Here is a 12316-nt window from a genome sequence, read left to right on the forward strand (position 1 = left end):
TAGTGCACACTGTGGGAATTTACGACTGTGCGTGAATCCCCCCCTGATATTGGTATGATCCAAGCTCAGGCACTAAGCGACTGAGCGAGGGGGCGGGGCAGCTGCTGCCCGTCAGTGCGCTGTTGGAGAGACGGAGCCAGCCATACTAAGGAGAGCTTAAGTTTGACCAGGTACCAAAGCAAATCATTCGTACCGTACAAATAATGTAAATATGACGGTGCATCACGAAAGATTGATATCAAACTGATCACTTGACCAATATTATTTTACTTGCTCTTCAAGTGAATCAACAAATGGCGAAATGAAAAGCCGAACAAATGCTATTTTTTTAGAGATTCTTAGCTTACGTGTGTTTATTTCATATTTTCAGTTCTTACCCTCCCCGACTAAATCGGTTTCAGTTATGTACTGAAATATAAGAATGGACATTAGAGGGTTCTTTCAAAGAAAAACTCAGGTAAATGTTATTTTATATATTATGCTTTGTATGTTGTTCAGTATATTTGTATGCAAAACAAGAGGAATTTCAGTACACAGCAGGATATTCACATTTGTAACCAGATATTTACACTTTAGGGAGAAAACATAAAACATTTTTACTGCACAACATCAATTTAGAGTAAACTTTTGTTTTAGATAAATATTGAAATATCTTTTGAATTAGTTAAATGTCACAATAAAGAGAGACAGAGCTTTCTGTTTTTTATCACTTTCATCAAATTTAGGAGTACATGTACACTAAGTTTATTGTTAATTAATAAGAAAACTCCAGACGATTCCATTCTGAGCTGAAGAAGCTTCTGATAGGTTAGTAGAGTCCATGTGAGTAAACAGGTGGCACAGCTGTGGATGCATATAAGGCAAAACACAGAGCCTGTTTCTGTGACATGGGAAAATCAAGAGATGTCAACCAAAACACCAGGAAAAGAACTATGGAGCTCCATAAGTGTGGCTCAATTTTGAATACAATTTGGTGCCATTTGCAATTAAGAAATACAGACGATTTCTCTCTTTACTCTTAAAGTTAACAAATATGTTTTTTATATTTCTCAATCTAAAAAAAATAAACATTTAGTCTGATTTGATGTTACAATTAAAAAGTGTTTGTGTTTTTATCTGAAGAGTTTGTAAATATCTGTATATTTGATGATTGTCAGCACAAAGAGAGAGAGAGGAACAGAGAGGGAGATGGAGAATGAGGACAGAACAGAGATGAACAAGAGCAGGTGAGACACACATGTTAGTCAAATGGTTGTTTACCAAAAGTATCACCGTATCATAGGTACTCATGTATCTCATACCTAGTGTTTCTTTTTAGGTTTGTTATTTTTCAAATTCTATATTTATTAAGTTATGCAGGCTTGTTTGCACAACAAGGATAAATAATTATATAAACCTTTCTCAATCTAAATATTGTACTTTGGTAAAATTAAAAAATAAATGTAGTGCAGGTCTATGATGATTTTTAGTGCTACTATCATCTAGTTCTGATTCTGGTTCTGTCTTGGTTAAGTCCCAAGTAGTCCTGATTTTGAACTGTTGTAGTCCTGTTTTAATTCTGGATCAGTTCTTGGTCTGGTTGAATTGGGGTTTAGTCCTCGTGTCTTGATACAGCCCTGATTTTGTTCTGCCTTGCTGCTTAATTAAAAAACTAGTTTAAGGTGTTCTGCACATGTGATATATATTTTTCTCTATATGAAGTCATTCTTTTTTGAACAAAACTCAAAACAGAGCCAATTAATCTTTCAGTCATTTCTACCCCCCCCCCCCCCCCCCCCCCCCCAGGGAAAAAAAAATCCCACATGCATACTATCCTTTTGGGCTAAGCCCCGGGTGTTTCAAATGTCTGGCTCCGCCTCTGACCATAAGCTCCACCTTTATGCAACTGGGTCATTAATTACATATAGTTATAATTACACAAAATATGTTCTAAAACCCACATTTGTCCCTGGTATACCCGACCTTTAGGACCTCCAAGTTTGTAGTCATCTTTATTATCAGTTAGAGCGCCTCTGCATCCTTTTCTTCTTCTTTGGTGCAACCCTGTAAATTTGGGCTACCCCTTTGGCCTCTCTCCTTTCCTATAATTTCCTGTGGGGGAATTATTCCAAATTATATCTTTATCCACCTTGATGTTTGTCATTGTGTGTTTTAGTTCGTTATTGTCGTCATTACGACTGTCTTTACTAAATGCTGTGTGTAGTACGTGTGTGTCTCGTGTGTAGAGGCATTGTTAATGCTAGCATGAAAGTGTAGTGAGTCTGGTTCACGCTCGTCCACACTGTTTATATGTTACTTGGAGGTCTTTCTTTCATTGTCAGGTATGTCAGGTGTTTTTTTTCCATGTAAGTTTGTACTTCATATTTAATGTAAAAATAAATGCAGCCCCTTTTCTACAGTTCCCCTGTGGGAGAGGAGCTGGAAAGTTGTTTACTTGGAGGTGTTTCCTTCTACCCTTCTGTCGGAGACAATGCAGGAACACACCGGTTACACTTACAGGTCCAGCACAGCCTCCATCTGAAGCATGAGTTGTACACAGTGATTTACCAGCGGGCGTAGGTGTGCCCATCAAACCAAATCATTCCCAAATGAATCGTTTACTAATTAATCTCAGAACCTCCACCAGGTCACCAGCTACCTGGCTAACATCAGGGGCAGGGCACACAACAGTTTGTTTGGCACGCCACTAAAAACAAAACCCTGACGGTTCACCCATGTCCTGCTTCTGGGTGTTAACGTGATCTCCTGATCAAGCTTCAGAGAAGCCTGCAGACGGTCATCACCTACCTGAGCTCACAGTCCGGCGTTTAAGCTCAGTGAGCTCAGTAACACCTGGAGGCTGCAGCAGCCTCTGTAAGCAGGCAGAAATATTTCTTTACTCCAGGTTAATTTGGTAACACTGGAAATGAAACATGACGTCAAAAAGACTAAAAGGAAAAAACGTTCCATGTTTTAAATGGAGTAAAAGCACTGAAAGTCCATGTTATTTTACATTTTGAACTTTCGATTAAGTTTAAGAGCGTGCAGTTTGTTTGTGCCCATTTTTTTTAAATCACATAATTACATATGTACCCACTGCACGGGTAATAATGAACCACCGGCGAGGGCCACCAGAGGGCGCTGTTGGTCTGCCCAGAGAGGACTGAGGGTCTGACTGTGGCTTCTTTGGCAGACAGGATGTAATCTCAGGAAAGGAGGGGAAAGAAGACAAGCCAGGACTGGCAGGTCAGAGAGGGCGGAGCTAAAGAGAGAGAGAGAGAGAAACCTGTTTGAGCCCCTCCAAGATCAGAAGAGAAAAAAGTGAAGTAGGATGGTTGGATCTGACTTTTACTGCAGGTAAAACACAACAAACCCTCAATTTATCTGTGTGTGTGTGTGTGTGTGTGTGTGTGTGTGTGTGTGTGTGTGTGTGTGTGTGTGTGTGTGTGTGTGTGTACCCAGTTGTAGTTGAAGACATTTGCTTTGTTACATTTTTGTGTATTGTTGTGTCTGTCTAGATAAAAGCGTTTCCAGTGGACTTGTAAACCCTATGTCACGGGGTCCTGGTCCCACACCTGCATTATGGGGAATATGAGTCTGTTTTTAGATTCAGTGCGTGTGTGTGTGTGTGTGTGACTGTGTGTGTGTGTGTGTGTGTGACTGTGTGTGTGTGTGGGTGTGTGTGTGTGTGTGTGTGACTGTGTGTGTGTGTGTGTGTGTGTGTGTCAGTTGCTGGTATGTGTGACCGGGTGTGACACAGTGTCCTGATTTCAGACTGAGGGGTTTTTTTTCGCTCTTCATTAAAAATCTGTAGAAATGACAGAACTGTAGTGAGAGTGTGTCTGAAAACCCGCCGGGCATAAGAACAGGTTTTACTGTAACTGCAAACTCTGTTGTTGGTGGTGGTTACACTTAGAAATGGGACGGTCCAAAAGTTGTCGTTCGACGCACACCTCAAACCTGGAGGTAAACATTCACAGGCCTCGGAAATATTCCCTTTTGACTGTTTTATCGCCACAAATCACAAGTGAAGAGCTAAAGACAGAAAGAGTCAAAGGAAGAGCTCGGTACAGGAAAGAAGGGCCTTCATCACTGAAATGGAGCCAGGCCTTTTATTCTGAAAACAACCTGCTAAACACATTTTACAAAGTTGTGGTCAAAGTCCTCGACAGGCTGTAAACATGCAGAAGGTTCACCCGGGTTTGGATACGTGCTCTTGCATTCCTCACACACAGACAGAAACACAGCACATGTTTTATATCTGAATCTTATTAGACACGTTTTGTGTTATTACACAGGGACACATCTTACACGAAACATACAGAACCACATGTAACAGTGTTCTGTATGTTTAATAATGCTAAAATATTTAAATCACACATGTTCATCGTGTGTTTTGTGCGATGTCGAGAAGAACTTGAATAAGAGAAAAAAGAATTTGCTTCCACTGAAGTTTTTAGAGGCGGGTCACATGACTCCACGCCGCAGGCTGGAGTTCCTCATCAGGTAAAAACTCTGCACGTTATAATTCTGTATGCTAACAAGGTGCGAACGCATTTCGCTTTTATACAGTTTATTACATTAAGATGTTTCAGAAAACAACAGAAGCTGAACATCTGCATGAACAGATAAGAGCTCAATAATAAGATAAACCTACCACTGTAGTATGTGTTTATAATAATGTTATAATAAGTGATAAATGTGTTTAGTTTGTGTTTGGACACAGGGCTGTGTGCTGTATTCTCCACAAACTGCATAAACCGGGCTCAACCTGAACCCTCACTCACAGTGTTTTAGTGTGTGGGGACTATTTGTTTTCACCGGGCTCACTGAGCATCAGGTTACAGAGGAAGTTTGAAAGGTTTGAAACAGCGTGCGAGGAGAGCGCGGCAGGTGCCAGCCAGTCAGAGCCGTGTGTTTGTGCTGAGAGTGTGCGATGCTTATGTGTGTGACTCTGTGCATTCCTGTCAGCGTCGGTTTGGTTCCAGCCTCGTGTGGGCGGAGCCAGCAGACAGATTTATGACCTGGACTCGTTTATTTCTGTGTGCTGTGACCACACCCGCTCTCACATGGGGTAAAGGTTGAACGGTCTTTAGATTAAGCGACCTGGGATTGGCTGCTGGGTGCATGATGTCACTTGACGGATGGCTGACGAGGCCCTCACAGATTCTCCTTTAAATGTTTTATCTTTTCTGATTGGTGGACAGGGTGTGTCCCGCCACAAACCCTCCAGTTTATTTTTTCACATGCTTCGCTCCTGTGGTCACACAGAGCAGTGTGTGTGTGTGTGTGTGTGTGTGTGTGTGTGTGTGTGTGTGTGTGTGTGTGTGTGTGTGTGTGTCACATACCAGCCTGCTGGTGCGGCAGAGACACAATCACAGTGTGCGAGGAGGGGGAGGGGCAGCAGCATTCCAACATACCAGCGTCTCTGAAACTCACCTGTCCCAGGTGTTTAAATAGAAAACAATGGATTTCTAAAATAAAACTTTATTTGTCTTTGCAATGGCAACAAACAAACAGCAGGAGAAAAAAACAACAATAATAATTATTAAAAATGACTGAAGTCATAAATAAATGAACAAAATTACGGTAAGATTCTTAAGGTCCTGTTTATGAATGAGTGAATTCCTTCATGGTTTTTGTACATCAAAAAACCTCAGATCACTGAAAACCAGAAGGACGGACTAACGATTCACGAGGAATAATAATCAGTAATCATGATTTTCTTCTAGAAATCAACACGGTCCACTGAAAACAGCACGACATCAGTCACATACTCCACTGCTGTACAAAGAGTGGGGTAGCAGCAGGCTAAAGAGTGGGGTAGCAGGAGGGTAAAGAGTGGGGTAGCAGCAGGGTAAAGAGTGGGGTAGCAGGAGGGTAAAGAGTGGGGTAGCAGGAGGGTAAAGAGTGGGGTAGCAGGAGGGTAAAAAGTGGGGTAGCAGCAGCCTAAAGAGTGGGGTAGCAGCAGGCTAAAGAGTGGGGTAGCAGGAGGGTAAAGAGTGGGGTAGCAGGAGGGTAAAGAGTGGGGTAGCAGGAGGGTAAAAAGTGGGGTAGCAGCAGCCTAAAGAGTGGGGTAGCAGGAGGGTAAAAAGTGGGGTAGCAGCAGCCTAAAGAGTGGGGTAGCAGCAGGGTAAAGAGTGGGGTAGCAGCAGGCTAAAGAGTGGGGTAGCAGCAGGCTAAAGAGTGGGGTAGCAGGAGGGTAAAGAGTGGGGTAGCAGCAAGGTAAAGAGTGGGGTAGCAGGAGGGAAAAAAGTGGGGTAGCAGCAGGCTAAAGAGTGGGGTAGCAGCAGGGTAAAGAGTGGGGTAGCAGCAGGGTAAAGAGTGGGGTAGCAGGAGGGAAAAAAGTGGGGTAGCAGCAGGGTAAAGAGTGGGGTAGCAGCAGGGTAAAGAGTGGGGTAGCAGCAGGGTAAAGAGTGGGGTAGCAGGAGGGAAAAAAGTGGGGTAGCAGCAGGGTAAAGAGTGGGGTAGCAGCAGGGTAAAGAGTGGGGTAGCAGCAGGGTAAAGAGTGGGGTAGCAGGAGGGAAAAAAGTGGGGTAGCAGCAAGGTAAAGAGTGGGGTAGCAGCAGGGTAAAGAGTGGGGTAGCAGCAGGGTAAAGAGTGGGGTAGCAGGAGGGAAAAAAGTGGGGTAGCAGCAGCCTAAAGAGTGGGGTAGCAGCAGGGTAAAGAGTGGGGTAGCAGCAGGGTAAAGAGTGGGGTAGCAGCAGGCTAAAGAGTGGGGTAGCAGGAGGGTAAAGAGTGGGGTAGCAGCAGGCTAAAGAGTGGGGTAGCAGCAGGCTAAAGAGTGGGGTAGCAGGAGGGTAAAGAGTGTGGTAGCAGCAGGCTAAAGAGTGGGGTAGCAGGAGGGTAAAGAGTGGGGTAGCAGCAGGCTAAAGAGTGGGGTAGCAGCAGGCTAAAGAGTGGGGTAGCAGGAGGGTAAAGAGTGGGGTAGCAGGAGGCTAAAGAGTGGGGTAGCAGCAGGCTAAAGAGTGGGGTAGCAGCAGGCTAAAGAGTGGGGTAGCAGGAGGGTAAAGAGTGGGGTAGCAGGAGGGTCAAGAGTGGGGTAGCAGCAGGCTAAAGAGTGGGGTAGCAGGAGGCTAAAGAGTGGGGTAGCAGCAGGCTAAAGAGTGGGGTAGCAGCAGGCTAAAGAGTGGGGTAGCAGGAGGGTAAAGAGTGGGGTAGCAGGAGGGTAAAGAGTGGGGTAGCAGCAGGCTAAAGAGTGGGGTAGCAGGAGGGTAAAGAGTGGGGTAGCAGGAGGGTAACAGGAGCCCAGAGTTCACAGGTTTGAGGCCAGTCGCTTCCAGGTCCATTGATGAAAGAGCAGCTGATTGGATGTTTGCTGAAAGCTCTGGGCCAGAGAAAATGTTTGGCTGTCCCGCTGCTCTGTGAGCACACACACACTGTTGTTCCTTCACAAAGACAGGAAACACACCGCTATGTGATGTCATTGAGGGGTGAGGTCAATGCCGCTGTGTGGGCGGGGCTTGCAGCAGACAGGAAGTGCAGGCGCTTCCCTGTGTAAACAGAGCTGCCCTGAGATCAGCCTCCTGCTATTGTTCTAAGCGAATGCCTGGCTCAGAGGCTGCTGGGAGGGAAATAGCCCCGTACTGCAGACAGGGTGGCTGTAGCTCAGGAGATCCCTCGCACTCCCTCTGAGTGGCTGAACGAGGCATGTTACATCTCGGACAGGCGTCCAAGTCAACATAACCTCTGCTGCATTGCAGTTCACCTGCTTCTCTCTGTCCAATTAAATCAAAACACAGACTCAGGTGCTGCTCGAGTGCAGAGACCCTTCAAGGAACAGGCAGGGAGCACGTGAACTGCCAAACTTCTAACCAGGGTAGTGATGCAGCGCGTGCTCCTCAGCTCAGACTCAGATTTCAGGACGGACAAAACTACGTCCTGTATGTCCAAATATTCACAGCTCTGTCTGCGTGTGGCGATGTTTGATGCTGAGGATGCAGGTCCAGGTTCATCATTTCAGTCACAATCACCTCAAATGCCTTTGCATGTGCTTCACACCTGAGTTTTGTTCCTCCTATTGGTGCAGTACATTCTAGTCGCACCTACCACCCCCCACCCCAAGGTTGAAAAATGAGCACTGACCAAACCCTGCAGTCCCTCTACTGTCCACCAGAGGCTTCAGCAGAGGGTTCAGCCCGCATAGACTCGAGTTTTCAAGCAGTGTTAATTCTGACAGCAGGTTTCTTGTCGACTAAACATCAGGAGACTGCAGCACACTTAGGCTACATCCGCACTAATACGTTCTCGTTTGAAAACGCATAATTTTCTCTCTGTTTTGCCCTCCCGTCCACACTGAGACGGCCTTTTCATTCAAGAAAAACACACTCGAAAACACATACATTTGAAAACTGTTTGTTCTTTTGTGTCGCAGTGCGGACAGCGCAACCGCAGACTTTTTGAAAACAATGACACATCAGATCACTTTTATTTTCACATCATATGTGCAGGTACACGGGTACAGAACACGCGAGTGAAATTCTTGTGTGCGAGCTTCACAAGCAACGGAGGTGTGGAAAAATACAAAAACATAAGAACAAGCAAATATAAGAATGGCTAAATCTGAGTCTCACATTTTAGTCATGTGATGCAGTCATGTGACCAATTAAACTAAGATAGCGGAGGACATTATACAGCAGTTGTTTTGTTTGACTGCCCTGTTAAAGATTAATATCAGCCTGTACATGCTTCAGAGAGCTTTTCTTCAAATTCTTTAATTCTCACTCGCTTTTGCAACTTTGTACTTTTGTGTTACTCGCAGCAACAACTCCACCTCATTGTGAGTCCATTTAAAAACCTTATTGCCGACGTTTCAAAGAGCCGGAAAAGTAAATAAACCTAATTAGTTAATGTTAGTTAACCTAATTAGTTCTGATTGGATCTCATCTGTCCAGAATGTTTTCGTCTCGTTTTAACTGAAGTGTCGATACATTTCATCACTGTTTTTGTCCTCGTGTGTTAGTTTTATGTAGTTTACACGGATATGAGGAAAAATAAACCTTGAATGTTCAGTGAGGGTTTCACACAAAGGACTGAAAAACTGAAAGCAGACGGGCTTCAGCCTGCAGTCTGCTTCCTCGGACTCTCTGTGTGAAACAGAGCTAACCTATTTTAGCCATTGATTTGTTCCAACTGTTTGTCTTTGGTTAATGAAACACAGCAGCGTTAACTCCTTCACTGCGCTGGGAGATAAATGTGATGTTTGTTAAGTGGACTGAAGTGTTTTTGCTTCGGGGCTGTGGGAGGAGTTCAGACCTCACTTTGACCTGTTCTGACATGAAAGCAGAGGAGCTGATAACTGTCATTCCTCTGCTTTCAGTCCATGAAGACAGTCTGTCCTTTCCTCAGTGTTAGAGACTTTCATTCATTCAGAGACGTTCGTTCTACAGCTGTTAGAAACGTGAGTCAGGGAAACTAGAATCTTACAGACATGGAGGAAAGACAGATAGCCTTGGGCAAGGTACGAACCCAAGTTGCTCTCTGATGCATTTTTCAGTGTGAATGTTGGATGAAAAGCGTGAAATGTGTAAGTGAGCCTCGGGTGCTTAAGAAGACAAAGACTGTGAGCAGCGGCCATGTTCTCGCTGTGCCTGCAGTGAAAAGGCAGGTCTGCTGGGTTAGCTTACGGTTCTATGTTGATATAATGCGGTGGCGCCCAAAACTGTGGTTTGTAGATGTGCTACAGTTGGCTCAGCTCTCACAGCTCATCAGACAGAAAGGCCCACAGACGGGTTATACAGGTGTTTCCACGAGCTCGCCAGCATCTACCTGATGGTGTCATCAGACAGAGGCTTTGAGTAGGAACACCAACTGAATCAGCACGCCTCCTGGTTTCTGCACCGCTCTCATCCACTAACACAGTGGTTCCCAAACTTTTTTTGCTTTGTTTTACAAGAAAAATGGTCCGTCCCCCCCACGCACGCACAAAACATCCTCCAACCACACACGCCCATATTTTGCTCCATTGCAGTTTATTTCACACCTCAAACATTTAGTAAACAATTAAGCAAATACAAGTAAACTGCAATAAATTACAGGCAGTAATAAAATAAACTAGTAACTCTTTTATGCAACGTCCGCACCTACACATGTATTTTTGAAAACGCAGCTGTTTCTATGCGTTTGGACCTTTCTTCCACGTAAACGGTGTTTCCAATCACCGAAATTTTTTTAAACTCCTTTTTTGCGTTTACGTGTGGACGAGTAATACAGAGTTCATCACGCAACGTCAAAGGTATGCGCCTTTTTTCACGTCACGCTGTGGCCACGTTATTGTTTACATGAGATGAACTGCAGAATGGCAGATAGAGACAAAATACTGTTAATCTGACTGTCTGCAGGTTTTACACGCAGTTACTGTCCCTCCATTTACAAAGGCAGAGGCGTCACGGTGGGATTATTTTACGTGTGGTTGGTTTTTTCCTGTGTAATAATGTTCAACATTGCTGTCAATACATTTTTCAAAAAATGCCTCTCTGTGCAAAATGGGTTTAAAAACATAAACAGCTGTGGGATCCTGTTTGTCTGTGATTTGAACAAATCGTGGCAGGATCAGCCTGATGTTATTTGTATCCCGCTGTCTGTGATATAAGGCAAAGCAAGGCAAGGCAAGTTTATTTGTATAGCACAATTCAACAACAAGGTGATTCAAAGTGCTTTACAGAGACATTAGAAACAAAAACAAATAAAAAGCATGATTTAAAATTGATTAAAACAAGCAAATAAACTAACTAACTAACTAACTAACAAACAAACAAACAAACAAAACAGTATATAAAATCAAAACAGATAAAATCAGAACAGTAGATAAAATCAGTAGTTAAATGTAAGTTTTGAAATTTAAGCTTAAAGTGTGGATTTGGTGCTTTATTCAAATGCAGCTGAGAACAGGTGAGTCTTCAACCTGGATTTAAATAAACTGAGTGTTTCAGCTGATCTGAGGCTTTCTGGGAGTTTGTTCCAGATATAAGGAGCATAAAAGCTGAATGCAGCTTCTCCGTGTCTGGTTCTGACTCTGGGAACTGATAAAAGACCGGATCCAGATGACCTGAGGGATCTGGAAGGTTCATACTGGGTCAGGAGGTCATTGATGTATTTTGGTCCTAAACCATTCAGAGCTTTATAGACCAGCATCAGAACGTTAAAGTCTATCCTCTGACGGACAGGCAGCCAGTGTAAGGACCTCAGAGCTGGACTGATGTGGTCCACTGTTTTGGTCTTAGTGAGGACTCGAGCAGCAGAGTTCTGAATGAGCTGTAGTTGTCTGACTGATTTTTTAGGTAGACCTGTAAAGATGCTGTTACAGTAATCAAGCCTACTAAAGATGAATGCATGGACTAGTTTTTCCAGGTCCTGTTGAGACATCAGATCTTTTATCCTTGATATATTCTTGAGGTGATAGTAAGCTGACTTTGTTATTGTCTTAATGTGTTTTTCTAAGTTTAGGTCTGCATCCATCACTACACCCAAATTTCTCGCCTGGTTTGTGGTTTTTAGATGTATAGATTGAAGTTCTCTGGTGACCTGTAATCGTTTTTCTTTGGCGCCAAAGACTATTACCTCAGTTTTGTTTTTGTTTAGCTGGAGAAAATTGTGGCACAACCAGTCATTGATTTCCTCAATGCATTTACCAAGAGCCTGTACAGGGCCTCGGTCTCCTGGTGCCATTGTGATATATATTTGTGTGTCATCTGCATAGCTGTGATAGTTTATTTTGTTGTTGTTTATAATCTGTGCCAGTGGGAGCATGTAAATGTTAAACAGAAGGGGTCCCAAGATGGAACCTTGGGGAACTCCACATGTGATACTTGTCTGCTCAGATGTGAAGTTACCTATTGATACAAAGTATTTCCTGTTTTCTAAGTATGTTTTGAACCAGTTTAGTACAGTTCCTGAAAGACCTGTCCAGTTCTCCAGTCGTTTGAGTAATATGTTGTGGTCAACTGTATCAAATGCTGCACTGAGATCCAGTAAAACTAAGACTGACATTTTTCCACTGTCTGTATTCAGACATATGTCATTGAACACTTTGGTCAGAGCGGTTTCAGTGCTGTGGTTCTGTCTAAAACCTGACTGGAAGGCATCGTAGCAGTTATTCTGTTTTAAGAAGTAACTGAGCTGTTGAGAAACTGCTTTTTCAATGATCTTACTTAAAAATGGGAGGTTTGAGATCGGCCTGTAGTTGTTCATTTGTGTCTTGTCAAGATTGTCCTTTTTCAGTATAGGTTTGATTACAGCAGTTTTTAGTGGTTCTGGAAACACACCTGACATTAAGGAAAAGTTGACGATCTGTAACAGGTCTGACTCTAAAGTCTTTGAGACCTTTTTGAAAAAAAAC

General features: G+C 43.6%; 1 protein-coding gene across 5 annotated transcripts in view; it reads left to right on the top strand.

The window, feature by feature from the left end:
- The first annotated feature begins 3267 nt into the window (after nt 1–3267).
- LOC146576844 (rho GTPase-activating protein 27-like) overlaps nt 3268–12316 on the top strand; it is a 39506-nt gene continuing 30457 nt past the window's right edge. For 4 of the 5 annotated variants that reach the window (XM_085272388.1, XM_085272390.1, XM_085272392.1 and 1 more), the window contains exon 1: nt 3268–3336. The gene's annotated coding sequence lies outside the window, so the exon portion shown is untranslated. Of the gene's footprint in view, nt 3337–9345; nt 9440–12316 lie in introns of those variants that run through there. The other variant, XM_085272389.1, reaches the window with a different exon arrangement.

Source organism: Mchenga conophoros, linkage group LG4, assembly GCF_057382185.1.
Source record: "Mchenga conophoros isolate Kocher_MC1m ecotype Shallow Benthic linkage group LG4, M_conophoros_male_GT1.1, whole genome shotgun sequence".
NCBI lineage: Eukaryota > Metazoa > Chordata > Actinopteri > Cichliformes > Cichlidae > Mchenga > Mchenga conophoros.